Source organism: Pelecanus crispus, unplaced genomic scaffold (assembly GCF_030463565.1).
Source record: "Pelecanus crispus isolate bPelCri1 unplaced genomic scaffold, bPelCri1.pri SCAFFOLD_41, whole genome shotgun sequence".
In the NCBI taxonomy this organism is placed as follows: domain Eukaryota; kingdom Metazoa; phylum Chordata; class Aves; order Pelecaniformes; family Pelecanidae; genus Pelecanus; species Pelecanus crispus.
Window position 1 is genome coordinate 436563 of NW_027461476.1, and position 19634 is coordinate 456196.

A 19634-nucleotide genomic window follows, 5' to 3' on the forward strand; every position below is an offset into this window, starting at 1 on the left:
AGGTGAGGACCAGCCACAGCTCTAAGCCCTTAGATGTAGCTTATGTCAGAAATCGGTTGGGTGTTTGCACTTTGGGAGGTGGTCTGTGCCGGGAGTGAGAGAGAGATTGAACTTGAGAATGTGTGTTGGGAGTGCTGTGAGGCAAGGGCAGCGCTGATGGGCAGAGTGTGTTTGGCTGTGAAAGCGGTGTCAAGGGAAGGTGAGGACCAGCAACAGCTCTAAGCCGTTAGGCCTATCGTATGGGAGAAATGGCTTGGAGGTTTGCACTTTGGGAGGTGGTCTGTGCCAGGAGTGAGAGAGAGATTGAACTTGAGAATGTGTGTTGGGAGTGCTGGGAGGCAAGGGCAGCGCTGATGGGCAGAGTGCGTTTGGCTGTGAAAGCGGTGTCAAGGGAAGGTGAGGACCAGCAACAGCTCTAAGCTCTTAGATGTAGCGTGTGTCAGAAATCGCTTGGGTGTTTGCACTTTGGGAGGTGGTCTGTGCCGGGAGTGAGAGTGAGAGTGAGCCTGAAAATGTGTGTTGGGAGTGCTGGGAGGCAAGGGCAGCGCAGATGGGCAGAGTGTGTTTGGCTGTGAAAGCCGTGTCAAGGGAAGGTGAGGACCAGCAACAGCTCTAAGCCCTTAGGCCTATCGTAGGGGAGAAATGGCTTGGACGTTTGCACTTTGGGAGGTGGTGTGTGCCGGGAGTGAGAGTGATAGTGAGCCTGAGAATGTGTGTTGGGAGTGCTGTGAGGCAAGGGCAGCGCAGATGGGCAGAGTGCGTTTGGCTGTGAAAGCGGTGTCAAGGGAAGGGGAGGACCAGTCACAGCTCTAAGCCCGTAGATGTAGCGTGTGTCAGAAATGGCTTGGGTATTTTCACTTTGGGAGGTGGTCTGTGCTGGGAGTCAGAGTGAGAGCGTGAGCGTGCCTGAGAATGTGTGTTGGGAGTGCTGGGAGGGAAGGGCAGTGCAGATGGGCAGAGTGCGTTTGGCTGTGAAAGCGGTGTCAAGGGAAGGTGAGGACCAGCAACAGCTCTAAGCCCTTAGATGTAGCGTGTGTCAGAAATCGGTTTGGTGGTGGCATTTTGGGAGGTGGTCTGTGCCGGTAGTGAGAGTGTGTTGGGAGTGCTGGGAGGGAAGGCAAAGGCAGATGGCCAGAGTGTGTTTGTCTGTGAAAGCGGTGTCAAGGGAAGGTGAGGACCAGCAACAGCTCTAAGGCCTTAGATGTAGTGTGTGTCAGAAATCGCTTGGGTATTTGCTCTTTGGGAAGTGGTCTGTGCCGGGAGTGAGAATGAGATTCAACCTGAGAATGTGTGTTGGGAGTGCTGGGAGGCAAAGCCAGGGTAGATGGGCAGCGTGTGTTTGGCTGTGAAAGCGGTGTCAAGGGAAGGTGAGGACCAGCAACAGCTCTAAGCCCTTAGGCCTATCGTATGGGAGAAATGCCTTGGGTATTTTCACTTTGGGAGGTGGTCTGTGCCGTGAGTGAGAGTGAGATTGAGCCTGACAATGTGTGTTGGGAGTGCTGGGAGGCAAAACCAGCGTAGATGGCCAGAGTGTGTTTGGCTGTGAAAGCGGTGTCAAGGGAAGGTGAGGAGCAGCAACAGCTCTAAGCCCTTAGATGTAGCGTGTGTCAGAAATCGGTTTGGTGGTGGCATTTTGGGAGGTGTTCTGTGCTGGTAGTGAGAGTGTGTTGGGAGTGCTGGGAGGGAAGGCAAAGGCAGATGGGCAGAGTGTGTTTGTCTGTGAAAGCGGTGTCAAGGGAAGGTGAGGACCGGCAACAGCTCTAAGGCCTTAGATGTAGCGTGTGCCAGAAATCGCGTGGGTATTTGCTCTTTGGGAAGTGGTCTGTCCCGGCAGTGATAGTGAGATTCAACCTGAGAATGTGTTTTGGGAGTGCTGGGAGGCAAAACCAGCGTAGATGGCCAGAGTGTGTTTGGCTGTGAAAGCGGTGTCAAGGGAAGGTGAAGACCAGCAACAGCTCTAAGCCCTTAGATGTAGCGTGTGTCAGAAATCGCTTGGGTATATTCACTTTGGGAGGTGGTCTGTGCCGGGAGTGAGAATGAGATTCAACCTGAGAATGTGTGTTGGGAGTGCTGGGAGGCAAAGCCAGGGTAGATGGGCAGAGTGTGTTTGGCTGTGAAAGCGGTGTCAAGGGAAGGTGAGGACCAGCAACAGCTCTAAGGCCTTAGGCCTATCGTATGGGAAAAATGCCTTGGGTATTTTGACTTTGGGAGGTGGTCTGTGCCGTGAGTGAGAGTGAGATTGAGCCTGACAATGTGTGTTGGGAGTGCTGGGAGGTAAAGCCAGGGTAGATGGGGAGAGTGTTTTTGGCTGTGAAAGCAGTGTCAAGGGAAGGTGAGGACCAGCAACAGCTCTAAGCCCTTAGATGTAGCGTGTGCCAGAAATCGCTTGGGTATTTGCTCTTTGGGAAGTGGTCTGTGCCGGCAGTGATAGTGAGATTCAACCTGAGAATGTGTTTTGGGAGTGCTGGGAGGCAAAACCAGCGTAGATGGCCAGAGTGTGTTTGTCTGTGAAAGCGGTGTCAAGGGAAGGTGAGGACCAGCAATAGCTCTCAGGCCTTAGATGTAGCGTGTGCCAGAAATCGCTTGGGTATTTGCTCTTTGGGAAGTGGTCTGTGCCGGCAGTGATAGTGAGATTCAACCTGAGAATGTGTTTTGGGAGTGCTGGGAGGCAAAACCAGCGTAGATGGCCAGAGTGTGTTTGGCTGTGAAAGCTGTGTCAAGGGAAGGTGAGGACCAGCCACAGCTCTAAGCCCTTAGATGTAGCTTATGTCAGAAATCGGTTGGGTGTTTGCACTTTGGGAGGTGGTCTGTGCCGGGAGTGAGAGAGAGATTGAACTTGAGAATGTGTGTTGGGAGTGCTGTGAGGCAAGGGCAGCGCTGATGGCCAGAGTGTGTTTGGCTGTGAAAGCGGTGTCAAGGGAAGGTGAGGACCAGCAACAGCTCTAAGCCGTTAGGCCTATCGTATGGGAGAAATGGCTTGGAGGTTTGCACTTTGGGAGGTGGTCTGTGCCAGGAGTGAGAGAGAGATTGAACTTGAGAATGTGTGTTGGGAGTGCTGGGAGGCAAGGGCAGCGCTGATGGGCAGAGTGCGTTTGGCTGTGAAAGCGGTGTCAAGGGAAGGTGAGGACCAGCAACAGCTCTAAGCTCTTAGATGTAGCGTGTGTCAGAAATCGCTTGGGTGTTTGCACTTTGGGAGGTGGTCTGTGCCGGGAGTGAGAGTGAGAGTGAGCCTGAAAATGTGTGTTGGGAGTGCTGGGAGGCAAGGGCAGCGCAGATGGGCAGAGTGTGTTTGGCTGTGAAAGCCGTGTCAAGGGAAGGTGAGGACCAGCAACAGCTCTAAGCCCTTAGGCCTATCGTAGGGGAGAAATGGCTTGGACGTTTGCACTTTGGGAGGTGGTGTGTGCCGGGAGTGAGAGTGATAGTGAGCCTGAGAATGTGTGTTGGGAGTGCTGGGAGGCAAGGGCAGCGCAGATGGGCAGAGTGCGTTTGGCTGTGAAAGCGGTGTCAAGGGAAGGGGAGGACCAGTCACAGCTCTAAGCCCGTAGATGTAGCGTGTGTCAGAAATGGCTTGGGTATTTTCACTTTGGGAGGTGGTCTGTGCTGGGAGTCAGAGTGAGAGCGTGAGCGTGCCTGAGAATGTGTGTTGGGAGTGCTGGGAGGGAAGGGCAGTGCAGATGGGCAGAGTGCGTTTGGCTGTGAAAGCGGTGTCAAGGGAAGGTGAGGACCAGCAACAGCTCTAAGCCCTTAGATGTAGCGTGTGTCAGAAATCGGTTTGGTGGTGGCATTTTGGGAGGTGGTCTGTGCCGGTAGTGAGAGTGTGTTGGGAGTGCTGGGAGGGAAGGCAAAGGCAGATGGCCAGAGTGTGTTTGTCTGTGAAAGCGGTGTCAAGGGAAGGTGAGGAGCAGCAACAGCTCTAAGGCCTTAGATGTAGCGTGTGTCAGAAATCGCTTGGGTATTTGTTCTTTGGGAAGTGGTCTGTGCCGGCAGTGATAGTGAGATTCAACCTGAGAATGTGTTTTGGGAGTGCTGGGAGGCAAAACCAGCGTAGATGGCCAGAGTGTGTTTGTCTGTGAAAGCGGTGTCAAGGGAAGGTGAGGACCAGCAACAGCTCTAAGGCCTTAGATGTAGTGTGTGTCAGAAATCGCTTGGGTATTTGCTCTTTGGGAAGTGGTCTGTGCTGGCAGTGATAGTGAGATTCAACCTGTGAATGTGTTTTGGGAGTGCTGGGAGGCAAAACCAGCGTAGATGGCCAGAGTGTGTTTGTCTGTGAAAGCGGTGTCAAGGGAAGGTGAAGACCAGCAACAGCTCTAAGCCCTTAGATGTAGCGTGTGTCAGAAATCGCTTGGGTATTTTCACTTTGGGAGGTGGTCTGTGCCGGGAGTGAGAATGAGATTCAACCTGAGAATGTGTGTTGGGAGTGCTGGGAGGCAAAGCCAGGGTAGATGGGCAGCGTGTGTTTGGCTGTGAAAGCGGTGTCAAGGGAAGGTGAGGACCAGCAACAGCTCTAAGCCCTTAGGCCTATCGTATGGGAGAAATGCCTTGGGTATTTTCACTTTGGGAGGTGGTCTGTGCCGTGAGTGAGAGTGAGATTGAGCCTGACAATGTGTGTTGGGAGTGCTGGGAGGCAAAACCAGCGTAGATGGCCAGAGTGTGTTTGGCTGTGAAAGCGGTGTCAAGGGAAGGTGAGGAGCAGCAACAGCTCTAAGCCCTTAGATGTAGCGTGTGTCAGAAATCGGTTTGGTGGTGGCATTTTGGGAGGTGTTCTGTGCTGGTAGTGAGAGTGTGTTGGGAGTGCTGGGAGGGAAGGCAAAGGCAGATGGCCAGAGTGTGTTTGTCTGTGAAAGCGGTGTCAAGGGAAGGTGAGGACCGGCAACAGCTCTAAGGCCTTAGATGTAGCGTGTGCCAGAAATCGCGTGGGTATTTGCTCTTTGGGAAGTGGTCTGTGCCGGCAGTGATAGTGAGATTCAACCTGAGAATGTGTTTTGGGAGTGCTGGGAGGCAAAACCAGCGTAGATGGCCAGAGTGTGTTTGGCTGTGAAAGCGGTGTCAAGGGAAGGTGAAGACCAGCAACAGCTCTAAGCCCTTAGATGTAGCGTGTGTCAGAAATCGCTTGGGTATATTCACTTTGGGAGGTGGTCTGTGCCGGGAGTGAGAATGAGATTCAACCTGAGAATGTGTGTTGGGAGTGCTGGGAGGCAAAGCCAGGGTAGATGGGCAGCGTGTGTTTGGCTGTGAAAGCGGTGTCAAGGGAAGGTGAGGACCAGCAACAGCTCTAAGCACTTAGGCCTATCGTATGGGAGAAATGCCTTGGGTATTTTCACTTTGGGAGGTGGTCTGTGCCGTGAGTGAGAGTGAGATTGAGCCTGACAATGTGTGTTGGGAGTGCTGGGAGGTAAAGCCAGGGTAGATGGGGAGAGTGTTTTTGGCTGTGAAAGCGGTGTCAAGGGAAGGTGAGGACCAGCAACAGCTCTAAGCCCTTAGATGTAGCGTGTGTCAGAAATCGCTTGGGTATTTGCCCTTTGGATAGTGGTCTGTGCCGGCAGTGATAGTGAGATTCAACCTGAGAATGTGTTTTGGGAGTGCTGGGAGGCAAAACCAGCGTAGATGGCCAGAGTGTGTTTGTCTGTGAAAGCGGTGTCAAGGGAAGGTGAGGAGCAGCAACAGCTCTAAGGCCTTAGATGTAGCGTGTGTCAGAAATCGCTTGGGTATTTGTTCTTTGGGAAGTGGTCTGTGCCGGCAGTGATAGTGAGATTCAACCTGAGAATGTGTTTTGGGAGTGCTGGGAGGCAAAACCAGCGTAGATGGCCAGAGTGTGTTTGTCTGTGAAAGCGGTGTCAAGGGAAGGTGAGGACCAGCAACAGCTCTAAGGCCTTAGATGTAGTGTGTGTCAGAAATCGCTTGGGTATTTGCTCTTTGGGAAGTGGTCTGTGCTGGCAGTGATAGTGAGATTCAACCTGAGAATGTGTTTTGGGAGTGCTGGGAGGCAAAACCAGCGTAGATGGCCAGAGTGTGTTTGTCTGTGAAAGCGGTGTCAAGGGAAGGTGAAGACCAGCAACAGCTCTAAGCCCTTAGATGTAGCGTGTGTCAGAAATCGCTTGGGTATTTTCACTTTGGGAGGTGGTCTGTGCCGGGAGTGAGAATGAGATTCAACCTGAGAATGTGTGTTGGGAGTGCTGGGAGGCAAGGGCAGTGCAGATGGGCAGAGTGCGTTTGGCTGTGAAAGCGGTGTCAAGGGAAGGTGAGGAGCAGCAACAGCTCTAAGCCCTTAGATGTAGCGTGTGTCAGAAATCGGTTTGGTGGTGGCATTTTGGGAGGTGGTCTGTGCCGGTAGTGAGAGTGTGTTGGGAGTGCTGGGAGGGAAGGCAAAGGCAGATGGCCAGAGTGTGTTTGTCTGTGAAAGCGGTGTCAAGGGAAGGTGAGGAGCAGCAACAGCTCTAAGCCCTTAGATGTAGCGTGTGTCAGAAATCGCTTGGGTATTTGCTCTTTGGATAGTGGTCTGTGCCGGCAGTGATAGTGAGATTCAACCTGAGAATGTGTTTTGGGAGTGCTGGGAGGAAAAACCAGCGTAGATGGCCAGAGTGTGTTTGTCTGTGAAAGCGGTGTCAAGGGAAGGTGAGGAGCAGCAACAGCTCTAAGGCCTTAGATGTAGCGTGTGTCAGAAATCGCTTGGGTATTTGCCCTTTGGATAGTGGTCTGTGCCGGCAGTGATAGTGAGATTCAACCTGAGAATGTGTTTTGGGAGTGCTGGGAGGCAAAGCCAGGGTATATGGCCAGAGTGTGTTTGGCTGTGAAAGCGGTGTCAAGGGAAGGTGAAGACCAGCAACAGCTCTAAGCCCTTAGATGTAGCGTGTGTCAGAAATCGCTTGGGTATATTCACTTTGGGAGGTGGTCTGTGCCGGGAGTGAGAATGAGATTCAACCTGAGAATGTGTTTTGGGAGTGCTGGGAGGCAAAGCCAGGGTAGATGGGCAGCGTGTGTTTGGCTGTGAAAGCGGTGTCAAGGGAAGGTGAGGACCAGCAACAGCTCTAAGCCCTTAGGCCTATCGTATGGGAGAAATGCCTTGGGTATTTTCACTTTGGGAGGTGGTCTGTGCTGGGAGTGAGAGTGAGATTGAGCCTGACAATGTGTGTTGGGAGTGCTGGGAGGCAAAGCCAGGGTAGATGGGCAGAGTGTGTTTGGCTGTGAAAGCGGTGTCAAGGGAAGGTGAAGACCAGCAACAGCTCTAAGCCCTTAGATGGAGCGTGTGTCAGAAATCGCTTGGGTGTTGGCATTTTGGGAGGCGGTCTGTGCCGGTAGTGAGAGTGTGTTGGGAGTGCTGGGAGGGAAGGCAAAGGCAGATGGGCAGAGTGTGTTTGTCTGTGAAAGCGGTGTGAAGGGAAGGTGAGGACCAGTCACAGCTCTAAGCCCGTAGATGTAGCGTGTGTCAGAAATGTCTTGGGTATTTTCACTTTGGGAGGTGGTCTGTGCTGGGAGTCAGAGTGAGAGCGTGAGCGTGCCTGAGAATGTGTGTTGGGAGTGCTGGGAGGCAAGGGCAGTGCAGATGGGCAGAGTGCGTTTGGCTGTGAAAGCGGTGTCAAGGGAAGGTGAGGACCAGCCACAGCTCTAAGCCCTTAGATGTAGCGTATGTCAGAAATCGGTTGGGTGTTTGCACTTTGGGAGGTGGTCTGTGCCAGGAGTGAGAGAGAGATTGAACTTGAGAATGTGTGTTGGGAGTGCTGGGAGGCAAGGGCAGCGCTGATGGCCAGAGTGCGTTTGGCTGTGAAAGCGGTGTCAAGGGAAGGTGAGGACCAGCAACAGCTCTAAGCCCTTAGATGTAGCATGTGGCAGAAATCGCTTGGGTGTTTTGGCTTTGGGAGGTGGTCTGTGCTGGGAGTGAGAGTGAGAGCGTGAGTGTGCTTGAGAACGTGTGTTGGGAGTGCTGGGAGGCAAGGGCAGCGCAGATGGCCAGAGTGTGTTTGGCTGTGAAAGCGGTGTCAAGGGAAGGTGAGGACCAGCAACAGCTCTAAGCCCTTAGGCCTATCGTATGGGAGAAATGGCTTGGACGTTTGCACTGTGGGAGGTGGTCTGTGCCGGAAGTGAGAGTGAGATTCAACCTGAGAATGTGTTTTGGGAGTGTTGGGAGGCAAAGCCAGGGTAGATGGGCAGAGTGCGTTTGGCTGTGAAAGCGGTGTCAAGGGAAGGTGAGGACCAGCAACAGCTCTAAGCCCTTAGATTTAGCGTTTGTCAGATATCGCTTGGGGGTTTGCACTTTGGGAGGTGGTCTGTGCCGGTAGTGAGAGTGTTCTGGGAGTGCTGGGAGGCAAGGCAAAGGCAGATGGCCAGAGTGTGTTTGTCTGTGAAAGCGGTGTCAAGGGAAGGTGAGGACCAGCAACAGCTCTAAGCACTTAGGCCTATCGTGTGGGAGAAATGGCTTGGAGGTTTGCACTTTGGGAGGTGGTCTGTGCCGGGAGTGAGAGTGAGAGTGAGCCTGAGAAAGTGTGTTGGGAGTGCTGGGAGTTGAGGCAAAGGCAGATGGGCAGAGTGTGTTTGGCTGTGAAAGCGGTGTCAAGGGAAGGTGAGGGCCAGCAACAGCTCTAAGCCCTTAGATGTAGCATGCGGCAGAAAATGCTTGGACGTTTGCACTTTGGGAGGTGTTGTGTGCCGGGAGTGAGAGTGAGTTTGAGCCTGAGAATGTGTGTTGGGAATGCTGGGAGGCAAAACCAGGGTAGATGGGCAGAGTGTGTTTGCCTGTGAAAGCGGTGTCAAGGGAAGGTGAAGACCAGCAACAGCTCTAAGCTCTTAGGCCTATCGTATGGGAGAAATGGCTTGGAGGTTTGCACTTTGGGAGGTGGTCTGTGCTGGGAGTGAGAGTGAGAGTGAGCCTGAGAATGTGTGTTGGGAGTGCTGGGAGGCAAAGCCAGGGTAGATGGCCAGAGTGTGCTTGGCTGTGAAAGCGGTGTCAAGGGAAGGTGAGGACCAGCAACAGCTCTAAGCTCTTAGATGTAGCGTGTGTCAGAAATCGCTTGGGTATTTGCACTTTGGGAAGTGGTCTGTGCCGGGAGTGAGAGTGAGAGTGAGCCTGAGAATGTGTGTTGGGAGTGCTGTGAGGCAAGGGCAGCGCAGATGGCCAGAGTGTGTTTGTCTGTGAAAGCAGTGTCAAGGGAAGGTGAGGACCAGCAACAGCTCTAAGCCCTTAGGCCTATCGTATGGGAGAAATGGCTTGGACGTTGGCACTTTGGGAGGTGGTGTGTGCCGGGAGTGAGAGTGAGATTGAGCCTGAGAATGTGTGTTGGGAGTGCTGGGAGGCAAGGGCAGCGCAGATGGGCAGAGTGCGTTTGGCTGTGAAAGCGGTGTCAAGGGAAGGGGAGGACCAGCAACAGCTCTAAGCCCTTAGATGTAGCATGTGGCAGAAATCGCTTGGGTGTTTTGGCTTTGGGAGGTGGTCTGTGCTGGGAGTGAGAGTGAGAGCGTGAGTGTGCTTGAGAACGTGTGTTGGGAGTGCTGGGAGGCAAGGGCAGCGCAGATGGCCAGAGTGTGTTTGGCTGTGAAAGCGGTGTCAAGGGAAGGTGAGGACCAGCAACAGCTCTAAGCCCTTAGGCCTATCGTATGGGAGAAATGGCTTGGACGTTTGCACTGTGGGAGGTGGTCTGTGCCGGAAGTGAGAGTGAGATTCAACCTGAGAATGTGTTTTGGGAGTGGTGGGAGGCAAAGCCAGGGTAGATGGGCAGAGTGCGTTTGGCTGTGAAAGCGGTGTCAAGGGAAGGTGAGGACCAGCAACAGCTCTAAGCCCTTAGATTTAGCGTTTGTCAGATATCGCTTGGGGGTTTGCACTTTGGGAGGTGGTCTGTGCCGGTAGTGAGAGTGTTCTGGGAGTGCTGGGAGGCAAGGCAAAGGCAGATGGGCAGAGTGTGTTTGGCTGTGAAAGCGGTGTCAAGGGAAGGTGAGGACCAGCAACAGCTCTAAGCACTTAGGCCTATCGTGTGGGAGAAATGGCTTGGAGGTTTGCACTTTGGGAGGTGGTCTGTGCCGGGAGTGAGAGTGAGAGTGAGCCTGCGAAAGTGTGTTGGGAGTGCTGGGAGTTGAGGCAAAGGCAGATGGGCAGAGTGTGTTTGGCTGTGAAAGCGGTGTCAAGGGAAGGTGAGGGCCAGCAACAGCTCTAAGCCCTTAGATGTAGCATGCGGCAGAAAATGCTTGGACGTTTGCACTTTGGGAGGTGTTGTGTGCCGGGAGTGAGAGTGAGTTTGAGCCTGAGAATGTGTGTTGGGAATGCTGGGAGGCAAAACCAGGGTAGATGGGCAGAGTGTGTTTGCCTGTGAAAGCGGTGTCAAGGGAAGGTGAAGACCAGCAACAGCTCTAAGCTCTTAGGCCTATCGTATGGGAGAAATGGCTTGGAGGTTTGCACTTTGGGAGGTGGTCTGTGCTGGGAGTGAGAGTGAGAGTGAGCCTGAGAATGTGTGTTGGGAGTGCTGGGAGGCAAAGCCAGGGTAGATGGCCAGAGTGTGCTTGGCTGTGAAAGCGGTGTCAAGGGAAGGTGAGGACCAGCAACAGCTCTAAGCTCTTAGATGTAGCGTGTGTCAGAAATCGCTTGGGTGTTTGCACTTTGGGAAGTGGTCTGTGCCGAAAGTGAGAGTGAGAGTGAGCCTGAGAATGTGTGTTGGGAGTGCTGTGAGGCAAGGGCAGCGCAGATGGCCAGAGTGTGTTTGTCTGTGAAAGCAGTGTCAAGGGAAGGTGAGGACCAGCAACAGCTCTAAGCCCTTAGGCCTATCGTATGGGAGAAATGGCTTGGACGTTGGCACTTTGGGAGGTGGTGTGTGCCGGGAGTGAGAGTGAGATTGAGCCTGAGAATGTGTGTTGGGAGTGCTGGGAGGCAAGGGCAGCGCAGATGGGCAGAGTGCGTTTGGCTGTGAAAGCGGTGTCAAGGGAAGGGGAGGACCAGTCACAGCTCTAAGCCCGTAGATGTAGCGTGTGTCAGAAATGGCTTGGGTATTTTCACTTTGGGAGGTGGTCTGTGCTGGGAGTCAGAGTGAGAGCGTGAGCGTGCCTGAGAATGTGTGTTGGGAGTGCTGGGAGGCAAGGGCAGTGCAGATGGGCAGAGTGCGTTTGGCTGTGAAAGCGGTGTCAAGGGAAGGTGAGGACCAGCAACAGCTCTAAGCTCTTAGATGTAGCGTGTGTCAGAAATCGGTTTGGTGGTGGCATTTTGGGAGGTGGTCTGTGCCGGGAGTGAGAATGTGTTGGGAGTGCTGGGAGGGAAGGCAAAGGCAGATGGCCAGAGTGTGTTTGTCTGTGAAAGCGGTGTCAAGGGAAGGTGAGGAGCAGCAATAGCTCTAAGGCCTTAGATGTAGCGTGTGCCAGAAATCGCTTGGGTATTTGCTCTTTGGGAAGTGGTCTGTGCCGGCAGTGATAGTGAGATTCCACCTGAGAATGTGTTTTGGGAGTGCTGGGAGGCAAAACCAGCGTAGATGGCCAGAGTGTGTTTGGCTGTGAAAGCGGTGTCAAGGGAAGGTGAAGACCAGCAACAGCTCTAAGCCCTTAGATGTAGCGTGTGTCAGAAATCGCTTGGGTATTTTCACTTTGGGAGGTGGTCTGTGCCGTGAGTGAGAGTGAGATTGAGCCTGAGAATGTGTGTTGGGAGTGCTGGGAGGCAAACCCAGGGTAGATGGGCAGAGTGTGTTTGGCTGTGAAAGCGGTGTCAAGGGAAGGTGAAGACCAGCAACAGCTCTAAGCCCTTAGATGTAGCGTGTGTCAGAAATCGCTTGGGTGTTGGCATTTTGGGAGGTGGTCTGTGCCGGTAGTGAGAGTGTGTTGGGAGTGCTGGGAGGGAAGGCAAAGGCAGATGGCCAGAGTGTGTTTGTCTGTGAAAGCGGTGTCAAGGGAAGGTGAGGACCAGCAACAGCTCTAAGGCCTTAGATGTAGCGTGTGCCAGAAATCGCTTGGGTATTTGCTCTTTGGGAAGTGGTCTGTGCCGGCAGTGATAGTGAGATTCAACCTGAGAATGTGTTTTGGGAGTGCTGGGAGGCAAAACCAGCGTAGATGGGCAGAGTGTGTTTGGCTGTGAAAGCGGTGTCAAGGGAAGGTGAGGACCAGCAACAGCTCTAAGCTCTTTGATGTAGCGTGTGTCAGAAATCGGTTGGGTGTTTGCACTTTGGGAGGTGGTCTGTGCCGGGAGTGAGAGAGAGAGTGAGCCTGAGAATGTGTTTTGGGAGTGCTGTGAGGCAAGGGCAGCGCAGATGGCCAGAGTGTGTTTGTCTGTGAAAGCAGTGTCAAGGGAAGGTGAGGACCAGCAACAGCTCGAAGCCCTTAGGCCTATCGTAGGGGAGAAATGGCTTGGACGTTTGCACTTTGGGAGGTGGTGTGTGCCGGGAGAGAGAGTGATAGTGAGACTGAGAATGTGTGTTGGGAGTGCTGTGAGGCAAGGGCAGCGCAGATGGCCAGAGTGTGTTTGGCTGTGAAAGCAGTGTCAAGGGAAGGTGAGGACCAGCAACAGCTCTAAGCCCTTAGGCCTATCGTAGGGGAGAAATGGCTTGGACGTTTGCACTTTGGGAGGTGGTGTGTGCCGGGAGTGAGAGTGATAGTGAGACTGAGAATGTGTGTTGGGAGTGCTGGGAGGCAAGGGCAGCGCAGATGGGCAGAGTGCGTTTGGCTGTGAAAGCGGTGTCAAGGGAAGGTGAGGACCAGCAACAGCTCTAAGCCCTTAGATGTAGCGTGTGTCAGAAATCGGTTTGGTGGTGGCATTTTGGGAGGTGGTCTGTGCCGGTAGTGAGAGTGTGTTGGGAGTGCTGGGAGGGAAGGCAAAGGCAGATGGGCAGAGTGTGTTTGTCTGTGAAAGCGGTGTCAAGGGAAGGTGAGGACCAGTCACAGCTCTAAGCCCGTAGATGTAGCGTGTGTCAGAAATGGCTTGGGTATTTTCACTTTGGGAGGTGGTCTGTGCTGGGAGTCAGAGTGAGAGCGTGAGCGTGCCTGAGAATGTGTGTTGGGAGTGCTGGGAGGCAAGGGCAGTGCAGATGGGCAGAGTGCGTTTGGCTGTGAAAGCGGTGTCAAGGGAAGGTGAGGACCAGCAACAGCTCTAAGCCCGTAGATGTAGCGTGTGTCAGAAATCGGTTTGGTGGTGGCATTTTGGGAGGTGTTCTGTGCCGGTAGTGAGAGTGTGTTGGGAGTGCTGGGAGGGAAGGCAAAGGCAGATGGCCAGAGTGTGTTTGTCTGTGAAAGCGGTGTCAAGGGAAGGTGAGGACCAGCAACAGCTCTAAGGCCTTAGATGTAGCGTGTGCCAGAAATCGCTTGGGTATTTGCTCTTTGGGAAGTGGTCTGTGCCGGCAGTGATAGTGAGATTCAACCTGAGAATGTGTTTTGGGAGTGCTGGGAGGCAAAACCAGCGTAGATGGCCAGAGTGTGTTTGGCTGTGAAAGCGGTGTCAAGGGAAGGTGAAGACCAGCAACAGCTCTAAGCCCTTAGATGTAGCGTGTGTCAGAAATCGCTTGGGTATTTTCACTTTGGGAGGTGGTCTGTGCCGGGAGTGAGAATGAGATTCAACCTGAGAATGTGTGTTGGGAGTGCTGGGAGGCAAAGCCAGGGTAGATGGGCAGCGTGTGTTTGGCTGTGAAAGCGGTGTCAAGGGAAGGTGAGGACCAGCAACAGCTCTAAGCCCTTAGGCCTATCGTATGGGAGAAATGCCTTGGGTATTTTCACTTTGGGAGGTGGTCTGTGCTGGGAGTGAGAGTGAGATTGAGCCTGACAATGTGTGTTGGGAGTGCTGGGAGGCAAAGCCAGGGTAGATGGGCAGAGTGTGTTTGGCTGTGAAAGCGGTGTCAAGGGAAGGTGAAGACCAGCAACAGCTCTAAGCCCTTAGATGGAGCGTGTGTCAGAAATCGCTTGGGTGTTGGCATTTTGGGAGGCGGTCTGTGCCGGTAGTGAGAGTGTGTTGGGAGTGCTGGGAGGGAAGGCAAAGGCAGATGGGCAGAGTGTGTTTGTCTGTGAAAGCGGTGTGAAGGGAAGGTGAGGACCAGTCACAGCTCTAAGCCCGTAGATGTAGCGTGTGTCAGAAATGTCTTGGGTATTTTCACTTTGGGAGGTGGTCTGTGCTGGGAGTCAGAGTGAGAGCGTGAGCGTGCCTGAGAATGTGTGTTGGGAGTGCTGGGAGGCAAGGGCAGTGCAGATGGGCAGAGTGCGTTTGGCTGTGAAAGCGGTGTCAAGGGAAGGTGAGGACCAGCCACAGCTCTAAGCCCTTAGATGTAGCGTATGTCAGAAATCGGTTGGGTGTTTGCACTTTGGGAGGTGGTCTGTGCCAGGAGTGAGAGAGAGATTGAACTTGAGAATGTGTGTTGGGAGTGCTGGGAGGCAAGGGCAGCGCTGATGGCCAGAGTGCGTTTGGCTGTGAAAGCGGTGTCAAGGGAAGGTGAGGACCAGCAACAGCTCTAAGCCCTTAGATGTAGCATGTGGCAGAAATCGCTTGGGTGTTTTGGCTTTGGGAGGTGGTCTGTGCTGGGAGTGAGAGTGAGAGCGTGAGTGTGCTTGAGAACGTGTGTTGGGAGTGCTGGGAGGCAAGGGCAGCGCAGATGGCCAGAGTGTGTTTGGCTGTGAAAGCGGTGTCAAGGGAAGGTGAGGACCAGCAACAGCTCTAAGCCCTTAGGCCTATCGTATGGGAGAAATGGCTTGGACGTTTGCACTGTGGGAGGTGGTCTGTGCCGGAAGTGAGAGTGAGATTCAACCTGAGAATGTGTTTTGGGAGTGGTGGGAGGCAAAGCCAGGGTAGATGGGCAGAGTGCGTTTGGCTGTGAAAGCGGTGTCAAGGGAAGGTGAGGACCAGCAACAGCTCTAAGCCCTTAGATTTAGCGTTTGTCAGATATCGCTTGGGGGTTTGCACTTTGGGAGGTGGTCTGTGCCGGTAGTGAGAGTGTTCTGGGAGTGCTGGGAGGCAAGGCAAAGGCAGATGGCCAGAGTGTGTTTGTCTGTGAAAGCGGTGTCAAGGGAAGGTGAGGACCAGCAACAGCTCTAAGCACTTAGGCCTATCGTGTGGGAGAAATGGCTTGGAGGTTTGCACTTTGGGAGGTGGTCTGTGCCGGGAGTGAGAGTGAGAGTGAGCCTGAGAAAGTGTGTTGGGAGTGCTGGGAGTTGAGGCAAAGGCAGATGGGCAGAGTGTGTTTGGCTGTGAAAGCGGTGTCAAGGGAAGGTGAGGGCCAGCAACAGCTCTAAGCCCTTAGATGTAGCATGCGGCAGAAAATGCTTGGACGTTTGCACTTTGGGAGGTGTTGTGTGCCGGGAGTGAGAGTGAGTTTGAGCCTGAGAATGTGTGTTGGGATTGCTGGGAGGCAAAACCAGGGTAGATGGGCAGAGTGTGTTTGCCTGTGAAAGCGGTGTCAAGGGAAGGTGAAGACCAGCAACAGCTCTAAGCTCTTAGGCCTATCGTATGGGAGAAATGGCTTGGAGGTTTGCACTTTGGGAGGTGGTCTGTGCTGGGAGTGAGAGTGAGAGTGAGCCTGAGAATGTGTGTTGGGAGTGCTGGGAGGCAAAGCCAGGGTAGATGGCCAGAGTGTGCTTGGCTGTGAAAGCGGTGTCAAGGGAAGGTGAGGACCAGCAACAGCTCTAAGCTCTTAGATGTAGCGTGTGTCAGAAATCGCTTGGGTGTTTGCACTTTGGGAAGTGGTCTGTGCCGGGAGTGAGAGTGAGAGTGAGCCTGAGAATGTGTGTTGGGAGTGCTGTGAGGCAAGGGCAGCGCAGATGGCCAGAGTGTGTTTGTCTGTGAAAGCAGTGTCAAGGGAAGGTGAGGACCAGCAACAGCTCTAAGCCCTTAGGCCTATCGTATGGGAGAAATGGCTTGGACGTTGGCACTTTGGGAGGTGGTGTGTGCCGGGAGTGAGAGTGAGATTGAGCCTGAGAATGTGTGTTGGGAGTGCTGGGAGGCAAGGGCAGCGCAGATGGGCAGAGTGCGTTTGGCTGTGAAAGCGGTGTCAAGGGAAGGGGAGGACCAGCAACAGCTCTAAGCCCTTAGATGTAGCATGTGGCAGAAATCGCTTGGGTGTTTTGGCTTTGGGAGGTGGTCTGTGCTGGGAGTGAGAGTGAGAGCGTGAGTGTGCTTGAGAACGTGTGTTGGGAGTGCTGGGAGGCAAGGGCAGCGCAGATGGCCAGAGTGTGTTTGGCTGTGAAAGCGGTGTCAAGGGAAGGTGAGGACCAGCAACAGCTCTAAGCCCTTAGGCCTATCGTATGGGAGAAATGGCTTGGACGTTTGCACTGTGGGAGGTGGTCTGTGCCGGAAGTGAGAGTGAGATTCAACCTGAGAATGTGTTTTGGGAGTGGTGGGAGGCAAAGCCAGGGTAGATGGGCAGAGTGCGTTTGGCTGTGAAAGCGGTGTCAAGGGAAGGTGAGGACCAGCAACAGCTCTAAGCCCTTAGATTTAGCGTTTGTCAGATATCGCTTGGGGGTTTGCACTTTGGGAGGTGGTCTGTGCCGGTAGTGAGAGTGTTCTGGGAGTGCTGGGAGGCAAGGCAAAGGCAGATGGGCAGAGTGTGTTTGGCTGTGAAAGCGGTGTCAAGGGAAGGTGAGGACCAGCAACAGCTCTAAGCACTTAGGCCTATCGTGTGGGAGAAATGGCTTGGAGGTTTGCACTTTGGGAGGTGGTCTGTGCCGGGAGTGAGAGTGAGAGTGAGCCTGCGAAAGTGTGTTGGGAGTGCTGGGAGTTGAGGCAAAGGCAGATGGGCAGAGTGTGTTTGGCTGTGAAAGCGGTGTCAAGGGAAGGTGAGGGCCAGCAACAGCTCTAAGCCCTTAGATGTAGCATGCGGCAGAAAATGCTTGGACGTTTGCACTTTGGGAGGTGTTGTGTGCCGGGAGTGAGAGTGAGTTTGAGCCTGAGAATGTGTGTTGGGAATGCTGGGAGGCAAAACCAGGGTAGATGGGCAGAGTGTGTTTGCCTGTGAAAGCGGTGTCAAGGGAAGGTGAAGACCAGCAACAGCTCTAAGCTCTTAGGCCTATCGTATGGGAGAAATGGCTTGGAGGTTTGCACTTTGGGAGGTGGTCTGTGCTGGGAGTGAGAGTGAGAGTGAGCCTGAGAATGTGTGTTGGGAGTGCTGGGAGGCAAAGCCAGGGTAGATGGCCAGAGTGTGCTTGGCTGTGAAAGCGGTGTCAAGGGAAGGTGAGGACCAGCAACAGCTCTAAGCTCTTAGATGTAGCGTGTGTCAGAAATCGCTTGGGTGTTTGCACTTTGGGAAGTGGTCTGTGCCGAAAGTGAGAGTGAGAGTGAGCCTGAGAATGTGTGTTGGGAGTGCTGTGAGGCAAGGGCAGCGCAGATGGCCAGAGTGTGTTTGTCTGTGAAAGCAGTGTCAAGGGAAGGTGAGGACCAGCAACAGCTCTAAGCCCTTAGGCCTATCGTATGGGAGAAATGGCTTGGACGTTGGCACTTTGGGAGGTGGTGTGTGCCGGGAGTGAGAGTGAGATTGAGCCTGAGAATGTGTGTTGGGAGTGCTGGGAGGCAAGGGCAGCGCAGATGGGCAGAGTGCGTTTGGCTGTGAAAGCGGTGTCAAGGGAAGGGGAGGACCAGTCACAGCTCTAAGCCCGTAGATGTAGCGTGTGTCAGAAATGGCTTGGGTATTTTCACTTTGGGAGGTGGTCTGTGCTGGGAGTCAGAGTGAGAGCGTGAGCGTGCCTGAGAATGTGTGTTGGGAGTGCTGGGAGGCAAGGGCAGTGCAGATGGGCAGAGTGCGTTTGGCTGTGAAAGCGGTGTCAAGGGAAGGTGAGGACCAGCAACAGCTCTAAGCTCTTAGATGTAGCGTGTGTCAGAAATCGGTTTGGTGGTGGCATTTTGGGAGGTGGTCTGTGCCGGGAGTGAGAATGTGTTGGGAGTGCTGGGAGGGAAGGCAAAGGCAGATGGCCAGAGTGTGTTTGTCTGTGAAAGCGGTGTCAAGGGAAGGTGAGGAGCAGCAATAGCTCTAAGGCCTTAGATGTAGCGTGTGCCAGAAATCGCTTGGGTATTTGCTCTTTGGGAAGTGGTCTGTGCCGGCAGTGATAGTGAGATTCCACCTGAGAATGTGTTTTGGGAGTGCTGGGAGGCAAAACCAGCGTAGATGGCCAGAGTGTGTTTGGCTGTGAAAGCGGTGTCAAGGGAAGGTGAAGACCAGCAACAGCTCTAAGCCCTTAGATGTAGCGTGTGTCAGAAATCGCTTGGGTATTTTCACTTTGGGAGGTGGTCTGTGCCGTGAGTGAGAGTGAGATTGAGCCTGAGAATGTGTGTTGGGAGTGCTGGGAGGCAAACCCAGGGTAGATGGGCAGAGTGTGTTTGGCTGTGAAAGCGGTGTCAAGGGAAGGTGAAGACCAGCAACAGCTCTAAGCCCTTAGATGTAGCGTGTGTCAGAAATCGCTTGGGTGTTGGCATTTTGGGAGGTGGTCTGTGCCGGTAGTGAGAGTGTGTTGGGAGTGCTGGGAGGGAAGGCAAAGGCAGATGGCCAGAGTGTGTTTGTCTGTGAAAGCGGTGTCAAGGGAAGGTGAGGACCAGCAACAGCTCTAAGGCCTTAGATGTAGCGTGTGCCAGAAATCGCTTGGGTATTTGCTCTTTGGGAAGTGGTCTGTGCCGGCAGTGATAGTGAGATTCAACCTGAGAATGTGTTTTGGGAGTGCTGGGAGGCAAAACCAGCGTAGATGGGCAGAGTGTGTTTGGCTGTGAAAGCGGTGTCAAGGGAAGGTGAGGACCAGCAACAGCTCTAAGCTCTTTGATGTAGCGTGTGTCAGAAATCGGTTGGGTGTTTGCACTTTGGGAGGTGGTCTGTGCCGGGAGTGAGAGAGAGAGTGAGCCTGAGAATGTGTTTTGGGAGTGCTGTGAGGCAAGGGCAGCGCAGATGGCCAGAGTGTGTTTGTCTGTGAAAGCAGTGTCAAGGGAAGGTGAGGACCAGCAACAGCTCGAAGCCCTTAGGCCTATCGTAGGGGAGAAATGGCTTGGACGTTTGCACTTTGGGAGGTGGTGTGTGCCGGGAGTGAGAGTGATAGTGAGACTGAGAATGTGTGTTGGGAGTGCTGGGAGGCAAGGGCAGCGCAGATGGGCAGAGTGCGTTTGGCTGTGAAAGCGGTGTCAAGGGAAGGTGAGGACCAGCAACAGCTCTAAGCCCTTAGATGTAGCGTGTGTCAGAAATCGGTTTGGTGGTGGCATTTTGGGAGGTGGTCTGTGCCGGTAGTGAGAGTGTGTTGGGAGTGCTGGGAGGGAAGGCAAAGGCAGATGGGCAGAGTGTGTTTGTCTGTGAAAGCGGTGTCAAGGGAAGGTGAGGACCAGTCACAGCTCTAAGCCCGTAGATGTAGCGTGTGTCAGAAATGGCTTGGGTATTTTCACTTTGGGAGGTGGTCTGTGCTGGGAGTCAGAGTGAGAGCGTGAGCGTGCCTGAGAATGTGTGTTGGGAGTGCTGGGAGGCAAGGGCAGTGCAGATGGGCAGAGTGCGTTTGGCTGTGAAAGCGGTGTCAAGGGAAGGTGAGGACCAGCAACAGCTCTAAGCCCGTAGATGTAGCGTGTGTCAGAAATCGGTTTGGTGGTGGCATTTTGGGAGGTGTTCTGTGCCGGTAGTGAGAGTGTGTTGGGAGTGCTGGGAGGGAAGGCAAAGGCAGATGGCCAGAGTGTGTTTGTCTGTGAAAGCGGTGTCAAGGGAAGGTGAGGACCAGCAACAGCTCTAAGGCCTTAGATGTAGCGTGTG